Source organism: Mauremys reevesii, linkage group 15 (assembly GCF_016161935.1).
Source record: "Mauremys reevesii isolate NIE-2019 linkage group 15, ASM1616193v1, whole genome shotgun sequence".
Taxonomy (NCBI): domain Eukaryota; kingdom Metazoa; phylum Chordata; order Testudines; family Geoemydidae; genus Mauremys; species Mauremys reevesii.
This window is the reverse complement of record NC_052637.1, coordinates 37,489,828-37,516,971: the sequence shown is the minus strand read 5'-3', so window position 1 is coordinate 37,516,971 and position 27,144 is coordinate 37,489,828. Positions and strand designations below refer to the sequence as shown.

Genomic DNA, 27,144 nt, shown 5'->3' with positions numbered 1-27,144 from the left:
GCTAAGTGAGTGGCTGATTTAGCATGAAAGCTGTTCTTGTCTACCTCTTAAATAGGGTACGAATCACAGATCTACAGTGAATTAAACACAAAAATCTATGTTTAAATAATTTAAGAGTGAGAAAATAAGCTGGCAGCAGAAAGAAAATTCAAGTTTAAAGACCAGAACACTACCAATTGGGAGGGGTTGGAATCCAAATATCCCAGTCTAAAATATTAATAAAAAAGAAGTTACTAAATGAATTTTATTAAATGTCTAAACATAGGGAGAAAGAGTATTAATGAATAAGGATCAAATCCTACAATCTTTACTCAGACAAAACTTTCATTTCATGTCAATTACTGACTTTATTTGAAGTTTTGTCAGGATAAGGACTGCAGGATTTGGCCATAAAATTTCCATCAGCAGCAATCAATAACTTTATTGATCCTGATGCTCATCATACAAACTATGTCATTATATAAAGCACAATATAACCACACAGTCTTTACAAATCAGAGGTTTCAAAACTGTGAGTAGTGATTCTAATTAAAAGACATTTGATACTAAGACAAATTATAGAGAAAGCATATGAAATAGTAAACATACAATCACTTTACCATGTGCCCAGCACTACACATGGTGCAGCTCAAGAATTCCAAGAAAGACAGTGAGCTTATGCAATTTATTATCACTGGTGAAAATGGAATGTGAACTACTCATAGCGGAAGATCTTAAAAATCTGCTAAGGGGCTTGTGGTAAATTTTTCATTAGGAGAAGGATGGAAGTTGGATAGCAGATAAGGACAAGGCCCCTGTGACTTGAACATGTTCTAGATTTTTTTTTTCAAATTACCAGCGAATGTGGTGTTTGTTTTTTTCATTTACACATGCACCTAGAGCTCTGGGTGGGTGCATTTTATAATTTTATAAACTGGAATAAAGCAGACTAGTACACTACACAGTAAAAATAAATGTTACATACAAACAACCTGTTAACTATCATCTCACTGTGTCTGTGATTACATCAACATTTTACAGACAAAAAACGATGACTCATCAGTGTTTAACTGTCAACACTTAGCAAAGATCCAGCATAAATCAGACAATGTTATTTTAGTAAAATAAGAAATAATATGCGTACCAACAACTATATCATTTTACATAGTAACTAAAAATATATACATTACAAAACCATAATAGACTCTTAAGTTTCTACTGACCCAATTTTAAGGCTCACCCACAACTCTGGATGAGGCTGATTGTAACTCCAAGTTGCCACTCGAGTCCTTTAGATTAGTTAAAATTATTATTGCTACTTATTTTTCTCATCTATAATGATAATAGAAACTTACTTACCTTTGCCTATATTTTTAAGAAAATAAATCAAACCACAAAAGAGTGTTGTTCCAGCTAAGAACCGCAAAATAAAGTTGCACATCATGAGAAAAGAAAACAAAGCTCTTTGCAGGCAAAGAATTCTACTTTCCTACTGCACTCTCAGCTCAGTCTGATAGCTGTACTGTACCATGAAAAACAGTACATCCACAAACCAATACTTAATAACAGGAGAGTAGATAATGACATCAATGCAAAAGAATTATGAACTATATTGCAAAAAGAATGCTACCTCCCAGATGTGTGGGATGAAAGTAAAAGGGAAAAATTAAAGGTTGCTTCTGTTTTCTTCAAAAGCATAGTAACAAATATCTCTCGCATTCACACACTGGTCATAAGGCTACTGCAGTAATACTATTTATGCAGCACTCAGAAGCGTGTTATGCATTTCACAGAACACTACAAAGGCTAAGTCCCTGCCCCAAACAGCTGACAATCTAACCTGTTTTCTAGAAAGAGATGAATTACTCCATTTATAATGTTGTGCAATTGCAGGTAAAATGGCCCTATGTTCAAAACTGATGTGAAAACCGAAATCAGTCTAGAGCAAGAAGAAAACTTATGTCTTGGGTTGACTATAGCACAGCAGCACTTCAGAACTTCAGCTACATGGCCTGTGAGAAAGGTGATATGACTAGATCTTAGAAGGAACATAATGAGGTAGAGTGCTCGCTCACTGAATGAGTAAGTACTTGTATTGTCTTTCCACCTAGAAGAAAGGCCAAGGAGAGGACAGCCAATCAAAAGGGCAAGTGGTCAATCTTTACTCATGTGAGTAGTCCCATTCACATCTACTGAATAAGGGCTGCGGGACTGGGACTCAGCTTCAGAATGGATGGGTGGTAGCCAATCCTTGGAGGCTTTAAGCAGGGTTTATCCTCACAAATCAACAATAAAAATGGGATGGTATTTTACATTAAGCAAAGACCTGACCCCAACACCTGCAGCCTTTGAACTCTACAGACATCACGTATGGTAAATTATAAGAATTTATAACATGTTGAGACAGATTTCAATACAGATACCCATAAGCTTTTATTTTGTTTACTGATTCCTTTTGTTTTTACTTTGGAATCAGTGGGAGAGTCTGCACTGACACTGACAGTGACGTTATATGTGGAGAAAATGGATAAGGAAAAAAAGAAAGACCGTTTCAAGACCTTTCAATTAATTTCAGCTAGTGGCCCCCTAGGATTGTTATCCCCTATTTAAATTGCATGTGTTATCTCCTCGAAACCTCTACCCAATTTACACTGACAACTTCTAGTCAAGGGATTTGTCAAACTGATTTAGCCGTGTCACGTCAGCAGCCTTTAACAAGGTATCTGTTGAGCAAATCAAGACCTCTGGCTTAGAATCTGAAAATTCCTTACACAATGTATAGATCTAACTGCCTCATCCATCACAACTACATCACTAACTTCTTGATCTACAGCCTTTCAAGTGATCCATTTTTTCACGGCTGTCCATAAAGTGTTACAAGTGTGTGTGTGAGTGAGTATGCGCACGCCAGAATTGCCTGTACAATCTTAATTCACCTCCTTGTATGCAGCATTATAATACATGATCACATTTTACTTCTTCCACAGGACCCCTACCTCATTCAGTGCACATAATGAATGGACAGTGCTCATTCACTGAGCATCAATTCAATATGGTGTTTTTTCCACATTGTTCAATGTGTGGCTTCGAGCCTTATTTTACTGCACGCTATTCAAATCCTGCCCTAAAGTCGAAAATATGATTTCCTTGGGGGCTATTCTATGATACTCAACATTTCCCTGAGATGAGGTGGTATTATATTCCCATTTTAGAGATGGGGAACTGGGCACAGAGAGATTAAGGTCAAAATTCCACTACATTTGGGTGTCCAATTCGACATACACCTCTACCTCGATACAACGCTGTCCTCAGGAGCCAAAAAAATCTTACCGTGTTATAGGTTAAACCGTGTTATATCGAACTTGATTTGATCCGCTGGAGCGCCCAGCCCCGCCCGCCCCCCCCCCCCGAGCGCTGCTTTACCACGTTATATCCAAATTCATGTTATATCAGGTGGCGTTATATCAGGGTAGAGGTGTACCTTGGACCTGATTTTTCAGAGTACTTAGCATACTATAGCACTCCATATATTCAAGCATAGCTCCAGCAGACTTCAGTGGAAGCTGTGAATGCTCAGCCCTTTTTCAAATCAGACCCCCATGGTCTCAAACCAAGCACCCAAAAAATGAGGAACATACTAGTAGAGACCACCTGTGAAAAGTTAGGTTAAGTCATTTGCCCAGCATCACATGGGAACTCTGTGACAGAGGCAGGGATAGAATCCAATTCTCCAGGGCAGCATTCAACTGCTTTATTCATGAGACCACCCTTTCTCATCTTGTTATCTCCTATTTCATTCATTACACACCTTCCAACTTATGCAACAAATGAGGCAATGGTCCTACAGACAACAGCCTCCTTTTGTATACAACCCTGATTCATCCTCAGAGCAGGTCCATCCTTTGCACTGAATGAGGCAGGGGTCCTTTGGAAAAAATAGTATATAATCTTGTAATTAACAACTGTATCATAATACATGTGTTCAAGGGAGTTGCTCACATAACCTTAACTGAGGCATTTCCTAACTTTTGAATGCATGTCTCTGCAACCTTAATAATGTTCTTTTAACAGGTTTTTCCTGTGTATAATTTCCCAGATTTTTTAAAGAGTAAACAGAAATTCCATCACACAGCATCATGTTGAAACCAACTCATCAGCAAGTAGAGTTGGGACCTTTAGTTCCATCACACAGACCTCTGCCACTTGAGCTAACAGGGTAACTAACAGCAGCATCCTTTATGTAGAGCAGCATGAGAGGATGGGGCACTATGCCAGTGTGTGTATGGTGAGACTCAGGGATCTTGGGTTCTATTCTAGGCGATGGGGGGAGTGTGCTCTAGTGTGACCCATCTGCTCTGTACTCTCCAACTTGTCCCTAGCCCAGTCCTCTCTTTTCCCTGCTCCTGGCTCCTCGTCCTGATCCTATTGTCCTCGCCTAGCCAGTCTCAGTCTCCACTGCTCAGGCTTCTCATTGCAGTGTTATTCTCCTCACTTATCCAGTCCTAGTCTGACCCTTCTGAACACTCCATCCCAGTCTCCCTCTCCCCACTCCCAGCCTCCATGCCCAGCTGTTCCGTTACTCCCATCACTTCCCAGCTCTTCAGCCAATCGGTCTCGCTCCCCTACTCTGGCGTCCATTCACCCTCCTTCCCGTCCACATTTCTCATCCCCACTGACTCCGAGTTCCAGTCTCCCACGTCATTCCATCAGAATCTTTGTTCCAGTCTCTGTGCCCAACCAGTACCAGTTCTCCTGCTGTACCCCAGCTTTGTCAGGTCGATGTTCCCTCCTGGCACCCTACCCCACTGGTTCTCTAACCCAGTCTCCTCCCCCATCCAAACTCCCAGCTTCAATTTCCCTCTTTCCCCCTCCCCCACTAGCCTCCGGGCCACCTCTCCAACCCCCAAACCTCTTGTCTCAGTCTACACTCCCACCCAGTCTGAGGGTCCAGTTCTTGTCCTCTCTGAATTCAGATCAGGTGGCTTCTTCCTCCACACTCCCATAGCCCAGTGGGGGGGGGGGGGGGCGCGCACAGAGAGCACAGGAGAAAGTGCCCTGAACCCAGGACAGAACACAGCAGACCAGAGCTACAATTGCAGAGAAAGTCCTGCTTAACCCATCTGCAGCATGCACAGTGTGGACGGAATATTTGGGAATTTTTCAAAATCTTTTATTTTCGCCAAATTTGGACAGATTTTCATGAAGCTGACAAAATACACATCCCTGAAACAAAGCTGCCCCCCCAAATTGCAAGTCCCTGATCCAAAGCAGAGGTGGTGCTAGAATTTTTCTATGAAAAGGATGCCCGAATTTTTAACAATGTATTTCACCCCTAACCTGGTTCTTGGAAACGACTAAACTGTTTTGGGTGAATTATTTTGGTTTTTTTATAAAGCCTGTCAGAAAATTTCAGCCCAAATGGTTAAAGTTTGGCAAAGTGATAAGCAATCAAAAACAGAGTTTTATTATAGGAAATGTCAGGCTACCTTAATAATGGGCAGTATTACCAGCCTCGCCTGCAATTCTTTCAGCTTCTTTAAAGAAAATCTCCTTCTAGACATAAAACAATTGTTCATAATAGCCCAGTCCCCCAGTTAAACTGCAGTAGCCTGTATCCTGTATAGTTATGTGTTCTTCCTGCTCTGTCTCAAATAGATGTTCTCAAATGTTTCCACAGTGTGGATCATATCTTAATAGAAAGATTTTCACCAACGATCGCATAATTAAGTCGGTGAGTCTGTCATAGAGGTCACGGAAGTCACTGATTGTGTGACTTTCCAGGACCTCCATGACTTTTGCAGCCAGCAGGTGTGACTGACTCTAGGGCCTCCCAAGCAGCTGAGGTGGCCCCAGGGTCAGCCTTACCACCCCCCCACAACAGCAGCGGTCCTGGGCCACCCCCCGCCAGAGTTGTGGGAGTCTCATGCCACCCCCCGTGGGCAGCAGCTGCTGCGACCTGGGCCAGCGGGGCTGTCCCCTGCCAGCAGCGGCGATGGCAGTCCCAGGCCGGCAGGGCTGTCCCCTACCAGCAGCAGTGATCCTGTGCCGCCCCTCTCCCCCAGGAACCAGTGGGCACCCTGGAGTCCCCCCAGCACCAGCAGGAGCCGCAGAGCCCCCCTCCAGTACCAGCAGGAGCCCTAGAGGCACCCCCCAGCACCAGCAGGAGCCCCAGAGGCCCCCCTCCAGAACATCAAAGATTTAGTTGGGGTATTTATAGTACAAGTCATGGACAGGTCAGGGCCCATGAATTTTTGTTTATTACCCGTGACTTGTCCATGACTTTTACTAAAAATGCCCATGACTAAATTTTAGCCTTACACATAATAATAGTTCTTACTAGGTATCTGAACAGCACCCGGCACAACAGGACCCTGATTGGCATCTCTGGGCACCACTGAAATATAAAATTTAATTATAATATTGGAGAATTCTGGTAATCCCATAGTTGCACAGTGAGCTTTCAATTCCCAATACTGTCCAGTGCTGGCTTGTCAGACTTTGCTAAAAGTATTTTTTCCAAAGCATCGGCTGTGGGCACAAGTACTTATGGATCTCGGCTATGATCCAATATCTGTCCCTTACATTTTCAAAGCAGTGCATGGGGTTTACTCATGCCACTCTAATTAATACCAGTTGCAGTAACAGAACAAGGCCTCCAAGCATTCCTTTGTAGGTATAGGTGTCTATGCGGAATGTTTTAAAACACATTTCACAGATTCAAAGACAACAGATATACTACAAACATCTCTCCTAATGCTTTGAATATTATATTTAGCACTTCATCTTCAGTCTTTAGTCTTCAGTCTTCTATCTTTAGTCTTAACTAGGCCAGGTCTACACAATTAGGCCAGGTCTACACTAAAAAGGTTAGGTCAACCCAGCTATATCACTCGGGATGTGAAAAATCACCCCCCCCCAAGTGACATAGTTAAGCTGATCTAACCCCCAGTATAGACAGTACTAAGTCGACAGAAGAATTCTTCTAGCTACCACCTCTCAAGGAGGTGGACTAGCTACTCCCATTGCTGTAGTGAGTGTCTACACTGAAGCACTGCAGCAAATTAAGTGTAGACATAGCCTTAAACTCCGGAGTTTCCAGCTCATGGTCCTGTGCTCAGATCACAACTCTCTCAGATTTCTGCAGTAAAATTCTTTTTAAAAGTAAGAAATTATTTGTCCTATCATATCCCTTTCTGGGAAACCCATGAGAAATTCTCTTTCTCGACAGCTCAGTGGTTCCAAGTCTCAGTGGTGCAGTCCTACTGCGTGCTGCCAGAACAATTTGTCCTGAAATGTTCAATTTTCATTTTTGTACAAGAACATTTTCCACTTTTGACATATCCCAGTCCTGCAAACCTGATGACTGAGGCTATGTCTACACTACCACGGTAAGTCGACCTACGCTACACAACTCCAGCTATGTGAATAACATAGCTGGAGTCGACGTACCTTAGGTCGAGTTACCGCAGGGTCTACACCACGGATGGGGGTGGGTGGGTGGGGTGTCGATGGGAGAAACTCTCCTGTCGACTTACCTTACTCTTCTCGTCGGGAGTAGAGTACAGGGGTCGACTGGAGAGCGATCTGCTGTCGATTTGGCGGGTCTTCACTAGACCCACTAAATCAACTGCCAGTGGATTGATCTCAGAGCATTGATCCTGGCTGTAGTGTAGATGTAGCCTAAGAGTATGGCTACATAGTAGTTGGGCACGTGCCTCCCATCCTGTGGAGACAGACTCACGCTAGCTCAGCTCAAACCAGCACACTAAAAATATCAGCGTGGGTGTTGCAGCTTGGGCAGCAGCTCAGGATCTAAGCCTGGGTGAGTAGCTAGAGTCTTCTCCGGAACAATGAGCTTGTCTACCCAGCCTGGGAGGCTTGCTCCCAGTTATCATGTAAACTAGTTGTTTTGAACTTTTTTTCATTTGTGGACCTCTAAAATATTTCAAATGGAGCTGTGGACCCCAATTCTGGCAAGAAAGAGAAAGTGTGTGTGTCTAACTAGCCTAAGGCTAGCAAAACAAAAGTCACTCACTTATTCGAAAGCCATGTTGGCCATCCTTCACCATCCTACAGGCAAGAGCTGTAGGAGTTGGCCAAAGTGTCCCAATCCTATAAACACAAACTCTATAACCAAAACAGCACTTCCAATAATATCATGGACACAATGCTATCCTAGGATGCCACTTTAGTACTGACTGAGAAGCACAGCCCCTGAAAATTGCCAATCTCCTAAGCAACCCTAGGATTTTCCTTGGAGGTCTCCTCTCTAAGCAAGAGGAGAAGAAGAAAACCTGATTTTGCTTGACTCATGAGATGGCACAAGCTCAGAGTCTAAAAAGTTATTTGCTGGATGTTAACTTGTGACTCTCTAAGAATAGTTGGGAATCCCATTAGTTGGTGAGGAATTTAGATGAGCTCTGGGGAGGGAACATTCTTTTGCAGAAGTATATAGCTTTTTTTTTTAAAGATACCCTAGGAGAAAATGAAATAACCATGCAAGAAATTAGAATAATATATGAATAAAAACCACTTTCTTGTGCATCTCCTTAGTCACAACTCTACTTTTTATTGTGAGGACCTCCATATTTTTGTCCGCAAAGTTATGTTACTTTTTTGGTTTGCTAAACCAATGTATATTTTGCCAGCAAATTAACCTTATATTAAACACTTCTGCTACTGTGACAATGCAGATTCTCAAGAGCAGCAGTCTTCAACTTCGGCAGAGTTACTTATTTCCTTTTTTACCATACAGTCAGTAGGTTTCGGTTTGTAACATGGATGTCCCAAAGTTCTAAGCAGTGTAACTTTAAATGTCAGTGGTAAACAATATTTTTATAATGTGTAGCTATACAAAAATCTTGCTAAACAATCTCAGCACAATGTGATAGAGAAGCTGAAAGGCATTGCCACCGTTTCTGGATAACACTTACTCTAATGGCCTCAAAGCCAGCTTGGAACAAGCAAATGCTGCTCCAGAGGCAGTAGATCCTAACTTTCACTTAACTCCTATAACTCCGAAATATACAAATTCTGATCTCCTGTCCTATTATTCTTATCCCTCCAGTTTACTCACTAGAGCTCTTAGAAGCATTAGTCCTCCCATTGATTAAATGAGGGTAGTTCATGAGATGTAGTCCCATCCAATATATAACCCAAAGGTTACAAAACATACACTTTTATCTGGCCATTCTTGATCCCAGAGGTATTTCCTGAGGCCACACAACAGAAACAAACCAGGCAGGGGATTGCAGTAGTGACTTAGTACATAATATCACTGCAACAAGTTTTCTAGTGACTCAGCAGCAGTGCTAGCATACAGGGGCTGTTGCTTCTTGGACAAGCAAGATGGTTTACTATTAATACCAATTCTCCTTTCTGCTAAAGTGTGCGGTTACTTTTACTCTGATCTGACAAAGATTCAACACACACCACAACAGTCAGAAAATCTGGTAGCTCACTGCTCCCTTATAAATGGGATGGGGCAATGGCAATAGATGAGGACTCTCAGTTGTAGAATGGAGCATCTCAAGACTTTTAAAATGGCCTTCGTGAAAAACTAAGGGTCTTGGGCTTTCTGTTGCCTCTGCCTAGAGTCTGGCTTTCACATCATGAACCTGCAATGTGATCGTTTGGGCACAAAGGGAAAAAAGATGAGATAAAAAACTGAGAGTTGCTGTAGATGGCATTGTGACTACCCACAGAATCCTTGAGCACGCCACAAATAGAGAAACACGTAGCCAAGGTATTATACCCACTGTAGCTAAGTCAGACATTCTAACTTGCCATTGCAGTGGAAAGGCAACAGGAAGACAAATTTCAATTTAGGTAATTACATTCTGCATGCTTAAATTCTCCATGCAGTTTCAACTGGATACTGTATTTTTTACCACCTTTCCTAAATTAGCACACAGTTTTCAGTGTTTCACTCCAGAAATGAGTACACTTCCATGTATAGTTTGGATCTCACTTTGTAAAGCACTTATGTGGGGAAGGGAGGAAAGCACTATATAAAAGATTTATTTTTGCACAAGACATTTGCATTACATATCACCACCACCACAACAAAATCACCACATGCCAGTCTGTGTTTCCAGACAGCAATCTGACTTTGCAGTAAACTAAAATCACTGTCTATAGGAGGGATTTATTTTGCCAAAAAGATTAGGAAAAGGGCTCAGATGCTGAACAAAGTCTCCTGGCAGCAACAGGTGGAGAGAAGAGAAAAGGTTGGCCTGTTTTCCTGGTTAAAACTTCCCATGAAACTCTCTTAAGCGCTGTCTGTTTTTTTTTATTGAAAAGTATGTCCTATATGAACTTTTCAAATGGCAATGTCTGTTTTAGTGTTCTCTTCCTCTTTTTCTTTGGAAAAAAGGATGAATAGTACCAAACTCCCTTTACTTGAATCTGGAATATACATATACTATTTTCCTGCATACATTCTCCTAGATAAGGCTAGGGCTTTTAAGAGGAGCCCTATCACCAAGGGTTGCTAAAGAAATGGTAAAACAAATGGGGAAACAAAAAAATTTTTTTTATTTGTTCTGATAATCCCTAATCCATCACACAATTTATAAATTTAAAGGGAAAAAAATAGAATAAAATATTGTTCAGTGCTTGTAGCACAATGGGGTCCTGGCCTTGAGGTATTTCTGCAACACAAATAATAAATAATAATAAATGCACAACCCTGATAGATGAGCGGGAGAAGAGATCTAACACAAAAATCCTGCTGCCATTTCCTCCTCCATACTAAGCAGCCGGAGGACTTCAGTTGAAGTGGAACATTGTGATGCTGTTCCAAGAAGACAACAGTGACAGGGGGCTCCTCAGGCTAAATGCCCCCTGTACCAGGGGCTCAAGTAGATTTTAGGGAGCAAATCAGGGCTGGATGCACAGAGATTCATTAAAATCCATGGCTTCTTGATCTACATTGACCCACCAGCCATTTCCTGCCATCCCCCTGCTCCAAGAAGGGGAGCACACCAGCTGCACAAGATATTCCAACCCCGAGGCTGCAGTAGTAGCCACAAAGCAGCTCCACAATTCCTGCTCATTCCCCAAGCAGGCTCTCCCTACTTAGGCTGGGGGCCAGGATCTGGGACACAAAGCATATGTCATCCCAAAGCTCTTTGCTAATTTAGACCTCACTCCTGCAATCAGATCTATATGGAGACCACTGACCTCAATGAAGGAGTTCCACAAGAGCACAAGGATCAGGGGCCTTAAACTGACATACCAAGTTACACAGGGACGGGTTCAGTCACTACTAAAATGAAGCCACCTGTAGGATGAAATGCAGTAACTAATGCAGAATGATAGGACACAACTGCTTAAAAAAAACAACCCACACTGGAAGTGAGGAAAATATTGAACTAAAATTGCAAGGGGAATTTAAGCAAGCAAAATAATTATCCGTGTTGCAGGAAAATTTCATCAAACTATCCTATTAACAGATGCAAAGAACAACAATAATTATACCTAGCTCTGATATAGTGTTTTTCATCCATAGAACTCAAGGCTGTTTACAAAGGAGGTCAATATCATTATCCTCATTTTACAGATGGGGGAAATGAGAAGGTATAGGGGTGAAGCAACTTGCCCAGTCACCAATCAGATTCAGTGCTTGATCCACCAGGCCTCACACCCTCCCCAAACACTCTTATCTACCATTACATATATTTTTATTTCACACTGAGATGGGAAGTTCTCTCTGTGTCTCTAAACCCGAAACAGAAAAAATTTCATTACAAATGAAGGCCCTGATTCTGCAATCACAGCTGCTAACATGGACCCATATGCCCACAAAGAGCCCCTCTGCACTCAATGGGACTCCATACAGGGGCAGGAGTCCTTGCAAATAGACTTGATTGCAAACAAAATGTAGGTTAATGTGCTGCTTGCATATCTCACTTTAACCTTTAGCCTCTCGAACAAATAAAATATAAACTTCTACAGCCTTTCAAATTTCAGAACTACAGCTCTAAAATACTGATTTTTTTCCACCAATTAATCTAGCTCATTGAAAATAACCTATGTTCATACAATAAGAATTAAGGGGGAGGACTGGGAATAAAATTTACATTATACACCTCACTTGGGGAGGTTACAGCTCCAATTTTTCCTGAACTAAAAGTTTAAAATTGTATTAACAGAATAAAATGAAAATAGAATATATTGCACGCCTTCTGGCTGCTACTTTGCTTAACAATAAAGGCATACAGTTCTGTGGACTAGAGTAAAGCGGAGACACAGAAAACTGAATACATCCCCTGCTCCTAACAATTGTATGCAGTGAAAACCAGGCCTGCCATAATCTCATTCATCTAGAGGGAGAATCCTTCAGTCTTTATCAAACTGCTTTCAGATTAATGAAGTAGCACTCACTTGTTGGATGTAGGATTTTTCCTCGTTTGTTTCAATTTAACATTTAAAATTTCCTGCCTTATCTAGAGATTGGAGAAATTACTACTGCCCACTCAAATTCTCCCATCAAAACCAGCTCTGATGTTTTCAGACCTACTAACTTTTCACTCACGTTGTGCTTAATTTTTAAAGCAGGTGTCCATCTTACAACTAATTGTTTCAATAAAATTGTGCAATTTATAAATATTATTATAAATCTCACTCCTTCCAATCATCCCATGAGGGAAAACAATGACGTGAACTTGACAAGTTGACTCATGTTGTGATCAGTTTTTTAACTGTTTTTTTCTGCAAAGTGTCTGTTCCTTCAACAAAGGATTGTTATTTTATTTTTTTCACTATTTCAGTAATGCTATTTTGGGGGAGTAGAAAAATGATGAAAATACTTCCTATTCACAATATGCCAGCTTGACCAGCCATGACGAATGCAGATCTGCTATTTGGGTCATTAATTGGAAAGCAGTTCTAAATCTCATGACTGATTTTTTTCCACTGTTTTTTCAGTCAGATTGCAGTTATGTTACATCTTACTCATTAATTTAAATCTCCCTCTTCAAAATCAACCAAGCTGGGACGGCTCTGTGAAAAACAATAATGCTAATATGCCAAATCCTCACTCATTTTGAAATTCCTATTAAAGTACAGTTTGTAAGAGTGTTTTCATCCAGTAAAAGGAAGGAATTTATTTTGTCTTGTGTCAATTATACATTTAAAATCTCCCTTTACTCAAAACTACCACAGCTTGATCAACTCTGATATATTCAGACCAACCAACTTCTCATATGCATGAAAATTACTACAAGAAGCTAGTCCTTCCAACACTTAAATGCAGATAACGTCAGTCATGGGAGAAATCCTAGCCAGAACTGGTGTCTCTGTTTGCAGGTTTCCGCCCTAAAAGAACTGTTAAGGCTTTGTTTGGGGACAGACAGGGGGTTCAATAAGACCTTTCCACTTTTTAGCTTCCACAAGATTTTCAGTGCATAAACAGTGATCTCAGAGGGTCTTTTTGGGTTAAGTCTCCTCACTTCACATTGCCTTACCTTGGGACAGCCCCCCCCCCGTAGCAATCAAAAATGCAAGTTTACCAAGCCCTCGCTCATCTGGGGTTTCATTTTTAAGGCAGTTGTTAAAATCTGACTTTTTTTTTTACCTCTCAATAAACCCTAAAAAAATTTTTTTTAATCTCTCCTTTTCTTCCCTGGGGTCAGCAACTCCCCCCACCTCCCCCCACCCGGTGTAAAAACCCCAAAGACCCACACCCCCCAACCCCACCCCCGAAGAAACCCCTGACCCAGGGGGTGGGGGGGAGGAGAGCAGCCAATTGTGTGGGAGGCATCTGCCAGCTCTGCCCGGCCTGGGGCGGTGTCTCTCTGTCCCTGGGTGTCTCGCCCAGGGGGGGCAGCTCAGCAGCCGCCCGGGCTCAGGCTGAGGCTGGTTGTAAACAGCCCCTGAGCTGCTGCTGCTGCTGCAGGCCCCTCCGCAGACGCAGGGCCCTCTCCAGCCGGCACTGCTCAGCCTCCAGCCCGGCCAGCTGCCTCAGCCCGAGCCCCCGGGAAGCGGCTGGGCCTCGGGGGGGCCCCGATCCCCTCCCCGGGGCTCTCCCAGGCCGGGCCCCCCTGCCCTGGGCCCCCACAGGGGGGGAATAGGGAAGTCCTGACTTACCTGTCATTACTTTCTACGCCATCTTGGATCCACTTGTCAACGTCCCCACAAAGCATTGTGGGAAAAAAAACCTCCCCCCACCCCTCTCTCCTTCCCCCCAGCCCAGGAGCAGAGCAAAGAAAGTTAGAGGGGAGCCCGGCAGGCAGGCGGGGGGGGGGGCTGCTGCTGGTGGTAGAATCAAAGCGGGGAGCCCCGTCCCAAAGGGAAGCGGGGGAGGATCGGAGTGAGGGCATGGAGCAGCCAGGCTGCCTGGCAGGCTCCTGTCTGGGGGGTACTGGACAAGGTGGGCTCCCCCTTGCAGTGTTTTGCAAAAGGAGTGACATCGCTGGCTCCCCACGCACCCCGCAAGCGGCTGCCGGAGCTAAGAGTGACTGCGTTGAAGCGTGTGGTTTCTGCTTGCTTTTTTCTCTCTCCCTCATCCCCCGGGAACTTTCCTCCTGGGGAATAGGTCACACTGGCGTGCATCAAATTGCCTAGGTCAGGACAACAGGTTTGGACGAGCAAATTAATTCAGTATCTGTTTTCCTTGCAAAATAAGTATATACCATATTTCTAAATGAGGGTTTTTTTTTAAATAAATGTATCATTGGAGTTGCAGGCATAAATACATGTAACTGCATTTTCTGGGGTAGGGTTTATTGACAATAGGTTTCCTTTTGCAACTTTTTATTTTCCAAAAAGCATGTACCCGTTCAGAAATGCATTATTGGATATTTATGCATGCCACACTCTGTCTTTTATGCCAGCCTCTGTGGCAAAGTGCACGGAAATATGTTTTTGACTTGCACATATTTTATTATAATTTTTGCAAGAATTTGCTTTCCCCATATGGGATTATATTAGTGGCTGGGTATACATATACCAAATAATGTACAAAAACAGTATAACATTTCTCAGGAAAGTAGGTTGTTACATTTTAAAATATTTTTCCCTTACAATTTTGCTAAGGAACTTTCCCTTTTGGAAACCAATTTCTGGCTCTGCATGAATCTCAAACTATTTTGTATAACAGGTTTATTTTTGCAAAGAACTCTTTCCTGTTAGCAATGTATTAGTGGCTCTGTCTTCAAAATGCTTAGCAATCATATTGTTTCAAGTATTTTTCTTCACGATTACCATGTTTTGCAAAATAACTTTAGAAATGTTATTAACTCTGTGTGCATGCATGTCACAAAATGCTTTGCTTGTTATGCTTTGGGGCAAATAACATACAAATACAGTACAAGACTGGAAAAATTATGATCTGACTTCACCCTTTTAAGGTAGGTCACTTATGATGTAGGATTGCAATTGTTTTTTTAAAACTTTCCCCTCAACTTTTTTAATTAAGAAAAATATAGGATTCAAATTGGTTTAGCACTGAATTGTCCTAAATGCATTTGTATTTAAGTTTACACTGAATATCATCCAAATTTCTTGAGGACTGATCACTAACACACTATCTGAGGCTTTGCCACTGCAAGCACAGAGACTTGTACCCAGGAATATTTTAAATACTTATATCACACATTCTTAATTATTGCAAAGAAGACCCTTTGCAGAAATATAAATAACACAAGGAAATAAATTGCAATGTGAAATCTTTTGCTGCCCAGATGTTAAATCAATGCACTTATCTTCCTTATTCAACTTTAAAGACATGTTTGCCAGCATGATTAACTGTTTCAGTGCCATGGTGGAGGCCATGTCAGGGACTGCTGAGGAGGAGTGTGGTATTTCCACTCTGAGGGAGGGAGGACGCCATTTCAAATGACAAAAATATTCTTGTTGAGCCTGCCCTGGGCCATCACTGCTGGCTGAGGAGGGGCTGCCTGCCTGCCACAGGCACCCATCCCCCAAAGTAAACATGCTGCAAATGGGAACCAGTCACAAAAAGTTTCCACTCGCCTAAACGACCTTTCCTCTCTGCCATAAATGGTGCACTGTGACTTTAAATGTCTTTCATTGACTCTGTGGAAACGCTTGCAGCCCAGGCCCTCTGAAGGACTTGTCGTCCTAGGTAACTTGGATTTGGAGGATATTAACAAGACCACTGTGTGGGACAAGTCAACTGTCAGTTTATAGCCATATATCTTTTAAAAACACCAAAATCACAGGAAATAGTTAAAGAATGTTTCACATCTACTTAACTGTTTACCATCGTTTTCTGTTCTACCCTTTGCATTTCATTCAGCCAGGACATTTGAAATAGATTAGTCAGTATCAAGTTTTGTTCCTTGTCAATTTCACTTTCGACTTTTAATACACTTTCACAATGTTTGTGTTAAACTGCTGAGGAGTTTTGCTTTTTTTTTTTTAAAAAATCAACTGGAATTTAGAAAGGAAGGGATTTAGAAAAATAACATGTCCAATGGAATTAGAAAAAAAATGAAAACTTCTCTGTTTGGCTTATGTTTTACAAAAGCTTCTCTTTGCCAATATTTGATCTGTCTCTCTTTACATAATTCTTACCATTGTACAATATTTTGTGTACATAATGATTAAACAAGGAGAGAAAGATTTGACACAATGTGTCAGGGGGTGAGTGCATTTTCCTATTCAGTCTATATTATATTATTTCACATTTACCAGGAGCTTTTCAAACTACAGCCCTGAAATGCAGCCACCCCTGGGAAATGATAGCAGCCAACAGCACTCAACACTATCCAAAGACGAGGGTGGGGAAATTCTGGCCATGGTATTGGCAGAAGCCTCCACTATTATGAGAAATACCATGTATAACATACAATACTGAAAATCTACACACATATTTCATGTGAAGATCTTGTTACTTAAATTAAACCCCTCAACATCCATGTGAAGTAGCAAGAATTGTTGCATTTTGCAGAGCAGTTAATTGTGACACAGGAAGGTAAATGGATGTGCCCAAGGCTACAAATGGAATCAGCAGCAGAGAGATGGGATTAGCTTCTAAATCCAGTTTTTTGCTCCTCTGTTCAAATCACTACGCTATAGATTCTGATCCTGCAAAATGTGAATGGTCAGGGATTTTTCCATACGATTGCCTTCTCCAACCTCCTTCACAATCCATATTTATTTGAGGGGAAGGTGCAAACTGTAAAATTGGGCCAGAACATAATCCTGGATCCAGACACCCTCAAAGTTTAGAAGTTCATATTTAATTGATGAAAATTAACACCCTTAACTTAACTGCCACAATGCAAAACTAGGGCGGGCTTCCAAAGAGCAGATATCTACTTCCTCCTCTTCTATGGGCCTTATGTGACAGCCACAATTTTGATTGATACATTAGCAATTGAACCTATCAGGGCTAGCACTAAACACCTTAAGTAGCTACAGCTTGAGCAAAAGAGACAGACTTGCCGCCTTTGTGGATTAGGCACAGAAAGAGATACATAACACACTGACCAGTGGATTCCATCTTCACAACCCCTTATCCAAAGTTTAAATTCTGCACTGCAGATTTCAGAATAACTGAATGAACGACAACATTGAATCTGGCTACATGTGATCCAGGAAGGGGGCATGGATTTCTATATTTCCTGTCTGCTTTCCAGGTGTGGAGCTGGGCAGGGGCATCACATCCTAAGCAGAGAGGATAGAAAAGATGGAATTTCTCTGGCCTCATCTCTGATCTTCTCACATACACACCGATCCTGTTTTTTTCACCTTTCCTTTTGGCCTAATCCCTTTTGTCCTCTTGCTGTCCAATAATAACCCCTTTTCTTTCTACCTTCAAAATTGTAATGATTTTATAATTCTCTTGCACTACCTCTCTCTCTCTTTTTGCTGAGCTAGCCTGGTTGGAGGCAGCACTTCACCTCCACAAGTGACAGATGGTGGCAAGTCCTGAGTCAGCAGGTCAGGCAAACAGCAACATTGCAAATGAGAGCATTAACAAATGAGTGTAGGACCAAGCCGGTGGACTCTGGTACTTTACACTGGAATAAGGTGCTCGCTCCTGACTTGTATCAGACTGGTTCATATATGCACACATTGCGCCTTCTCACCACCATTCAATGTACACTTGGCTGATCTTGAAGAGGTTTTAAATTCTGTAGAGGAAATAGAATCTAAAGATTCAAGCATGGGACTAGGAGGTAGGATTCCTGGGTTCTGCTGCCAACTTGCTATCTAAATTTGGTCAAATGATTTGCTTTCCCTTTCTGTACAATTCCATATAATATTTACCTATTTGGCAACAGCATTGTGGAACTCATTTATAAAGCACTAGGAAGAAAGTCACTCTATAAGTGCAAAGTATTATATGCCATGAAGTTAACTCTTACCTTAGCTAAAGATAAGGAACCTTTATATTGGCTTGTTTGTAAAATGGGAGACAGTAGCTATTAAATAAATTGGTTAATCTCTTTATACAGCCCCCATCACTATAGTGTCTTAGTACCTCACAATCTTTCGGTGTATTTGTTCTCACCGCCCATTATCCCCATTTTAGAGATGGAGAACTGAGGCACACAGAGGCTAAGTGACTTGCCCAACGTCACAAAGGAAATCTGTGGTGGAGCAGGATATTCAACCTGGGTTTCCCACATTGTGGGCTAGTGCCCTAACCCCTGGACCTTCCTTTAAAATGGGGACTGTATTAATGCAAACTCATTAATAATAGTGTTAATTATTACATGAAGTTGTTAACCAAGCTTTGCTCTATTCAGGGATGAATCCCACCAATATTATCTACAACAATAGTTTTTCTCAGGCTCCCTCCCATTTTTGGGTACCTGTTACATCAGCAAGTATAAAAAAAATCTGTATTTTTAACTCATGTCTGATCCACTGGATTTTGAATAGTGACCAGAACCTAATCTCCTTGGTATCTGTATTTCTAGAGAATAACTGCAATATTCAGGGCAAGTAGAGTTGCTACTGATAGAATCTTTCAGAGCAGTTTATGGACCAGATTCTGCAGAGAATTTCCCACTGACTTAAACAGAAGCCAAACTCGGTCCTATAACAATGCAAAAACAAAACAGGAGGAGGTGGTCAAACTGCACTTCATGGCTTTCATGCTGGCTGAAAACAACTTCCAGACATTAAAATCAAGTTTATCCTTGCTCAGCATGGACATTATCAGTGATAGTAGCATCACAGTAGTGCCTAGAAGTCAGCACCCCATTGTGTTAGACACTATACAGATAAAGTCAAAAGATAGATTGTATGCTCATTTAGGTTTGGACTAAAAGACCTCATGCCAGTTTCTGTAAGAGTAGAAATTTGCCCCAAGATCCTTTGTTAAAATCTCCCCTTCCTACTGGTGACTCTGGATCTCAGCACAATAACACCATATGTGTGAGTCACACTGAAATCTGCTTCACTAAGACCTCCCTACCCCCAACCTCCCAGACTGTAGTAACTGAGTAAGATGACGTGGGTAGTTGGCTTCCAGGAAAATGTTGCCAGGCCACTCTATAGCTCCATTATTGGTGGATATTCCCACTCACTGCCATGCAATGTGTTGTCCATTGTTTGTTTCACCCACAGAACCTCTCTCTCTCTCCGTGTCACACATCTATACACAATTCTATACAGCAGTTGGTGCAGAACTTCAGGATCCACAGCACTGTTTAAATTTAAAAAAAAAAAGGCAAAATGTTAATAATTCATCCATTCCATGCCCCTGAAAAGTTTGGTTTTCAGACAGCAATTAAATAGAATTTTAACTTAAACAGTAACAACAACAAAAACAAAAAAACCAAGCAACAAAACTATAAAACCAGCATAGTCACTAACATCTTTTAATAAAATGAAAATGGTTAATTAAAACAGATTACATTTGATTAGCAACCTAAAAATAAAACAGTGGTTTTCCTGTACACTTTTCTTTATTAGTGGCTTAAATTATGACAGGTGCCAAACTAAAGATAAGATCTTTTAGAATGCATTTAAGTTAACTTAAGAGAGTCCTTCATATTAGTATTTTACCTCTACCTGTAAACATCTAGTAACAGAAGACAATTAAAACGAAGTCTAGATTTAAAAATAATCACAAATTCCTATATGGTATTGTTTGTACACCAAGGTGCAGATTTTTGCCAACAAGTCACTTTCACTACTGGTCTGATCATCTCAAGCACGTGGCCAGCTGTATAAGTTGAGCCAACAGCTTCCTGAGAGAGTCTCAGGGTGGCCAGGAAATCCTGGCCTGTTTCAGAGGGTGTATCACCTACATGGACATTCAAATCAACAAGTGTTATCAGCCTAGTCAACTCCAGCCTCTTCAGTGAGCAAGAGCCAGAGAGGCTTAGGGTAACCAGACAGCAAATGTGAAAAATCGGGACGGGGGGGGGGGGGGGGTAGTAGGAGCCTATATAAGAAAAAGACCCAAAAATCAGGACTGTCCCTATAAAATCAGGACATCTGGTCACCCTAGGCTTGTCAGTGCAATGGGTACAACTTAACCAGCCCCAGCTTGACTCCTGTCCAGAACTTTTACACACATTATTTACAATCCTTCTCTATGGTCCCAGCTGCTAAACTACATTAAAAGAAGCACTAAAACTACACTAGTATTTTCTTAATGTTACTTGTTCCCTATAAGCCACTGCTGTACTTGCTGCAGAGATGTTACATGGCTGAGTGGGGAAACGGAAGGTTAGTCTATTCAATCGCGTGCTTGAAGGGAGTTGTTCCCAAGACAGTCTCTGGTAGATAAACTATCTTTAGTTCAGCTCTGGACAGAATATGCAGGGAAGAGGTTTAATGATTCATCGCTTCATACGGAGACCACAGCTGCCTACGTGCATGAGGCATCAGCGAAACAGACCCCATGACTTCCTGCTCCTGAAAGACAAGCCTCTACCAGTGAACTTATAGGAGCAACTCCACTGCGGTTAGGCACAGAAACTGGCTCTTGAGCAGGTCTGGAATATTCCATCCAGCACTGAGTAGCTGCCTGCAGGAGGAGCAGCAGGCCCAGCACCTCAGATGGCATTTTATGAATTCTTTCCCCGCTGAGGAATGGGGTGTGGGAAATCAGGCCTCTCTCCCCCCTTCTCTCCATCAGTGGAACCTCCAGGCTGATTGTCTCTCCTGCAAGTTGGAGAGGCCTGGGCTTTCTTATATCCTTTAGAATCTCTCCCACTACTCTGTCCGTATCCCAGCAGTGAATGCTTCAACGCTCCCTATCCACCTCTCAGTGTCAGCCTGTGTTCCCCCACCCAAAAAAATCCACCTGTGCCCCCTCCAAAAATTAATTTAATCTCCCCTTCTTCCCCCTACCCACCACTGAGGGGAAAAAAAACAAAAAAAAACCCAATCCCCTCACCCTTTTCTCCCCAACTCACCATGTGTTTGGTTCTCTAACTGGCCCGTTCCAGACAGGAATCCTGAGATGCAACACTCCCAGCAGCCTAACAGGATTATGCCATTCCTGCCCTTCTGCTGCTTGCACAGTAAGCTTGCGGAGGAACTCAAACTCACACTTTTATCCCAGGACATCAGGTTCTGGGGTGGCTTGTTAAAACACAAGCTCCCCCTGGCCAAACTGGGATAGGAAAGAACCAGGGGAAAGGCTCAGATCTACAAAGGATTTGATTTCAATGGAAGGTAAGAGCCCCAATATATATCCGGGCCTGGCTGACTTACCCAAGGCCATGCAACCAGTCAGTGGCAGAGCTAAGGTTAGACCCAAACAGTAGTATTTAGCCCTATTAAGCAATAAAGCGAACTGTTTCCAGACAGTCATTTATGGGCTGACTGCTACTCTTAAGAGTAATAACTATTTGACATTCCCCAAATAGTTCCTGTGATGTTCCATAAGGAGCAAAAGAGTGTCACCTCTTCTTTAAAAAAAAAAAAAAAAAAAAGCCATGGGTCAAATTCCCTGGACCTAGATACTTTTGAGGTGTGGAGTTTGTGGTGTTGGTGATTTTCAAACGGGGGCCCAGTGAAGTCTTTCTTGCTGATCCACAGAATGAAATATTCTGAGAGCCAAGCAGTGTTGTGGGGAAGGTAACGGGAGAGAGTGTAGGTCCCTGAGAGGATTTCTTCCCTTTACAGGACGGTCCTCAGAATGACAAAATTGGAGAATCCAATTCAGAGATCCAGACCAGGCTGCTTTCTCAAACACACACATTCCTTTTCATTTTAATGAGGTCCTTACCTTATCTGGAGATATGCACTCTAGCCTGTAGGCCTGCGCTCTTCCCCACAACAGCATAACGCTCAGATAGCACCATGAGGACATTGTTAAGATTATAGATCTCAGGTCTCTTTATATGCATGCATGTGCACCCACGCACAAGCCAGCACGTCTTCATGTTGACCATAAGCTGTTAATGAGGCAATCAGATAGGGTGAAAGAGGGTAGCATGTGTCCTAAGAGTTTGCAGACCCTCCGTCTAAAGTAATTTAGAAATGAAGCATAACTTGAGATTGCTAGGAAGAGCTGCCATCTGGTGGCATTACCATCTTTTGATTTTCTCCAGTTCAGAACTGTTTTCAATTAAGCATGCCTACAATTACAGTCATTCTGTCAGGGATAGAGTAGTTACCTGCCAGCAAAGAACTTTCTCATGGTTCTTTTCCACAGCTAAAGAACTGCCTGGTTTCTATTTCGCATAGATTACTGTACTGCCTGTTTGCTCTGACTGTGCCAGTTTGGGATTCCACCCTTATCTTGGTTGAGTTTCATGGTCTATGTTGTAGGTATTTGCACACTTCAGTCCCACATATTGACAATAACTTGCCCCACTCCAAAGTAGCTCTTTTCTTGGATCTTCCAGCACTGAGTCATTTTTAAGAAAGATTTTTCCTGCGTAACTTCAATAGTAAGTGATAAAAACTCTTTCTAGAGCCGGTTGTTTTACAAACATAGGCCCAGATTGGGCAATTGGATCTGATAACACAACAGCCTTGTGGAACCCCATTGCCCCAGTTGTAGGATCAGTTCCATGCACGAGTTCCGTTCCCTGCTTACAGCCCCCAGAAAAAAAAACAAACATACTTGATTTCAGCATTCCACCTAGCAACCCACTTCTCTTTACTCCTTAGAGCCGCAGTGAATCCTGTCATTTGTTCAGGAGCTGTGCTTTAAAAACTTCTGGATAACCATCCCACTGTGCTTGTGTCTTGAACACAGAGTTGAATGATACTCTCAGACTTTCAGTTCTTATTTAACTTCCTCCACCCACCACTGTTTTGAGTGCAAGTTAAAAACATCAGCTGAAGACAAATGGTATGTAGTTAAAAAGGCAGGTTCACATCCCCCAAACCTTCCTGATCCACAAGCAGGTGCACCGTAAACATTCATTCAGGCAATCCAGACCTTGTTCTGTTTTCCTCACCTTTCCAGATAAAAACCAAGAAAGCAGCAGCTGCTTTTTATCTTCAAGAGGATGCAAAATTAACATCAGTTTGAAGCTTTCCAGGTGAACACAGCAAACCTACTGCACTGTAAGCCTGAGCCCAGAGGAGACCCACTGAGATGAAGTAATCCCTGGCTTGCAGAATCAAGGCCTATATAGACACAGCGGAATCCACTACAAGAATTACCATTACTTGTGGGGTGAATTGCAGGAACAGCAAGGCCATAAAAGAGGGCAGGAAGTGAAGAATGATTTGTCAGCTAAGAGCACAAATTTAACAATACTAAATCACCTAATAATCTCAGCTAAGTAGTTTTAGGATACCTCTACACTGCAGTAAAAACAGCTGTGGCTGGCCCATGTCAGCTGACTTGGGAATGCGGGGCTATAAAACTGCAGTGTAGATGTTTGGGCTCATCCCTGGGTCCCAAAGCCCATTCTCAAGCGTGAGCCTGAACGTCTACACTGCAATTTGATAGCCCTGCAGCCTGAGCCCAAGTCAGCTGATACAGGCCACCAGGGTGTTTTAATCGCAGTGTAGACATATCCTTAAACTGTACATTATGTAGAATAACTGACCCTAGAGTCACAACCACAATGGGAAGAAAATTGGCTGTGTGGCAGTCAGTGTTCAAATTCCTGCTATGTCATAGGCTTCCTATGTGACTTTGGGCAAGTACTTTAATCTCCCAGTGCCTCAGTTTCCCAACTGCAAAATGCTGTCTTTCTCTGTGTTGTCTAATGACACTGTAAGCTCCTGGGGGCAGGAGCTGTTTCTTCCTACATGTACAGCACCAAGCACAATGGGTCCTGGTCACATTTAAGGCCTCTAGACCAGGGGTGGGCAAACTACGGCCCACGGGACTGTCCTGCCCGGCCCCTGAGCTCCTGACCCAGGAGGCTCACCCTTGGCCCCTCCCTTGCTATCTCCCATCCCCCGCAGCCTCAGCTTGCTCGCTCCGCCGCTGGCGCAATGCTCTGGGCGGCGGGGCTGCGAGCTCCTGGGGCAGCGAGCTGCGGAGCCCGCCTGACCCAGTCTCTGTGCTGCACGGTGGCGGCGGCTGCGTGGCTGTAGCGCCACCAGCCAGCGGTGCTCCAGGCAGTGTGGTAAGGGGGCAGGGGACAGGGGGGGTTGGATAGAGGGCAGAGGAGTTCGGGGTGGTGGTCAGAGGGCGGGGGTGTGGATAGGGCAGAGGTGGGCAAATTACGGACCGCGAGCCACATCTGGCCTGCGGGACCATCCTGCCCAGCCCCTGAGCTCCCAGCTGGCCCCAGCCCCTCCCCGGCGGTCCTTCCTCCCCCGCAGCCTCAGCTTGCTGTGCTGGCAGCGCGGCATCCTGGCTGGCTCCGGGGCTGGGCGGTGCCATGCAGGGGCAGATTTACAAGTGAACACAGGGTGCCCTGGCAAAGGCCCCCCAACAATAGGGGGACCCAGGGCCGGGCACTCGGGCAACTCAACACTGGCTGCACTGAAATCATATGCAGGCGGGCGGTGCAGATGGCGGGAGCGCAGGGAACGCAGGCGGAGGACTCAGGGGGAGCACTGGGAGGCCACGCAGCCGGCCAGAAGCGGCCCTTTGAAGGGGAAACCGCCGCTTCTCTCTGGCTGTGCGGCTGCCCCTGCTCCTGTTGAGTCCTCCGCCCATGTTTGCGGGGCCACATTCCGAAAGGGGCTGGGGGGGGGGGAGCAGAGGAAGATGGATAAGGGGTAGGGCCCTGGAAGGGGGCGGTCAGGGGCAGGGGGTCCTGGAAGGGGTGGTCAGGGGTGTGGGGATGGATGGAGGGGGTCGGTTGGGGACAAGGAGCAGAGGGGTTGGATGGGTTTGGAGGTTCTTAGGGGGCAGTCAGGGGCAGGAAGTGGGAGGGTGGATAAGGGGTGGGGGGCAGGCTGTTTGGGAGGGGGCACAGTCTTCCCTACCTGGCCCTCCATACTGTTTTGCAACCCCAATGTGGCCCTTGGGCCAAAAAGTTTGCCCACCCCTGCTCTAGACACTACCATAATACAAATGATAACAATGCTATAAATTACCAATGTTTTTCCATGCACAGGGATTTGACACACTCTGGAACCCTTTGATTGGGTAGCTGAGTTTTTATGAAGCTTCACGTATCCTGCAATGCTGTATGTGAGGTTCTATTTTGGCATAGTTAGCTCAGTTGTTAGCCACACAGATCTACAGTTCACATTAACATTTACAGGGTAATGAGAATAGACAGACAACTTATGTAAATGTCAGATTTAAAAAAAAAAAGACCTAGTGCCTGTATTGGAATTTCAGAAGTTATATCTTTAGAAAATTTAAACCATCATCTTTCTCAATACATTAATTGTAGTGCAGTACTAAATCTCTTACCAGCCAGTTATATACACTGAAATATACACTAAAGAATATGTACACATCACAGAAAGAAAAAAAAAGACACTTTTTCCACTTAATAAAATAAGATGGTATTAATGCAGTCTTTAAAAGAGCAATAAAAAAAAGTTACTGCCTGTCCACTTCGTATCTTGATATTGTGGTATCCTTCCTCCCATGCACTCTTTATTCCATCTATCCAGCAATTAAACTTCGTGTGTGGCAGCTTACATACTTAGTTGTTTCAGAAATGATTGATACTTAGGTGCTTCAGAAAATTTTACTCAATGATTTTCAAAAGCCTCCAACTCCCACTGATTTAAAAATTTGGCGTACAGCACTTACATAGCTTCTTTCATTAAAGGATCTGAGGCACTTTCACACACATTAATTTTAGTACTGAATTGGGCCTCAGCTCAACTCAGGACAGCAATCTAGTTCAGGACAGCACTCAAATATATGTTTAACTTTAGGCATGTGCTTAAATCCCATTGATTTACATTGTCCCAGCTGAATTAAATACAAAAGTAACAGCATAAATAATGAAAAGGGCATTCAAATTTAAAGTAGTCAGTTTTAGCATCTAAGATACTGTAACACACGTATTATTTAAAAAGCGTTTTTTTAACCCGATACTGTCCCTTTTAGCCTCTTCATTGCCATTAACTGTGAAATATCAAACATTCTTGGTACTGGACTTTTCAAGGTAAGTTTCCAGTTCAAATTTTGCCCATCTTCATTTTATAAAGTAATACATACCTCCCAAGGGATAAAAATTGATTTAAAAAAATACCCAATCTATTATGTGTAGTGTTTGGCTCTCCCAATACCCTGTGTGCCCAATCTTGGAGTTGTTGCACAGACTTCTAGAAACTGACACTTAAATTTCATCTTTGCTTTTTTAGATTCTTCAGAGGCTTCTCTTGGCATCTGGAAAGCCACTCCAGCCCTCCTTGTCTCTCTTATGACCAGTTCAAACAAGCAAGTCTCCCTTGTCTGGAATATAATTAAGGCAAAATGAACAGAACAAGAGGGTGGATTTGAAGCATCATCCAAGTTAATTATGTGCTACTGGTGCCATTACAAATTAAAATCCACAACCCAGTTAAATTAAGGAGCTGGCCAATACCCATAAAAGCAAGGAAATTCAGAGCTACGTCTTTGAAATCCAAGCTGCCTTTATAAGATGAAGTGCTGGGTCTAAAACCACTGCAATATTGAAGCACAAAGAAAAATGAAGCATTAGTCTTAAACCTGAATTTCTTGGCCTTTATACAAGTTAGACCTTTGACATATTAAATATTTATCATTGTACGTTACAAATAAAATGCACCAAAGTAAAACACTTGCCAAAAATGTCACAGCATACCCCACACATCTTCAAAAACAAAAGTAACTATGTAAAGAAATAAGTGCAGACTTATTTCTCAGGT

The 27,144-nt window shown here is 42.8% G+C and overlaps 1 protein-coding gene across 4 annotated transcripts in view; it reads right to left on the bottom strand.

The window, feature by feature from the left end:
* Positions 1 to 23,049, bottom strand: part of HELZ (helicase with zinc finger) — a 143,207-nt gene extending 120,158 nt beyond the window's left edge. For 2 of the 4 annotated variants that reach the window (XM_039501480.1, XM_039501483.1), the window contains exon 1: positions 14,071 to 14,152. The gene's annotated coding sequence lies outside the window, so the exon portion shown is untranslated. Of the gene's footprint in view, positions 1 to 6,316; positions 6,374 to 14,070; positions 14,153 to 22,993 lie in introns of those variants that run through there. The other 2 variants (XM_039501481.1, XM_039501484.1) reach the window with 2 other exon arrangements.
* Between the last annotated feature and the right edge of the window lie 4,095 nt (positions 23,050 to 27,144).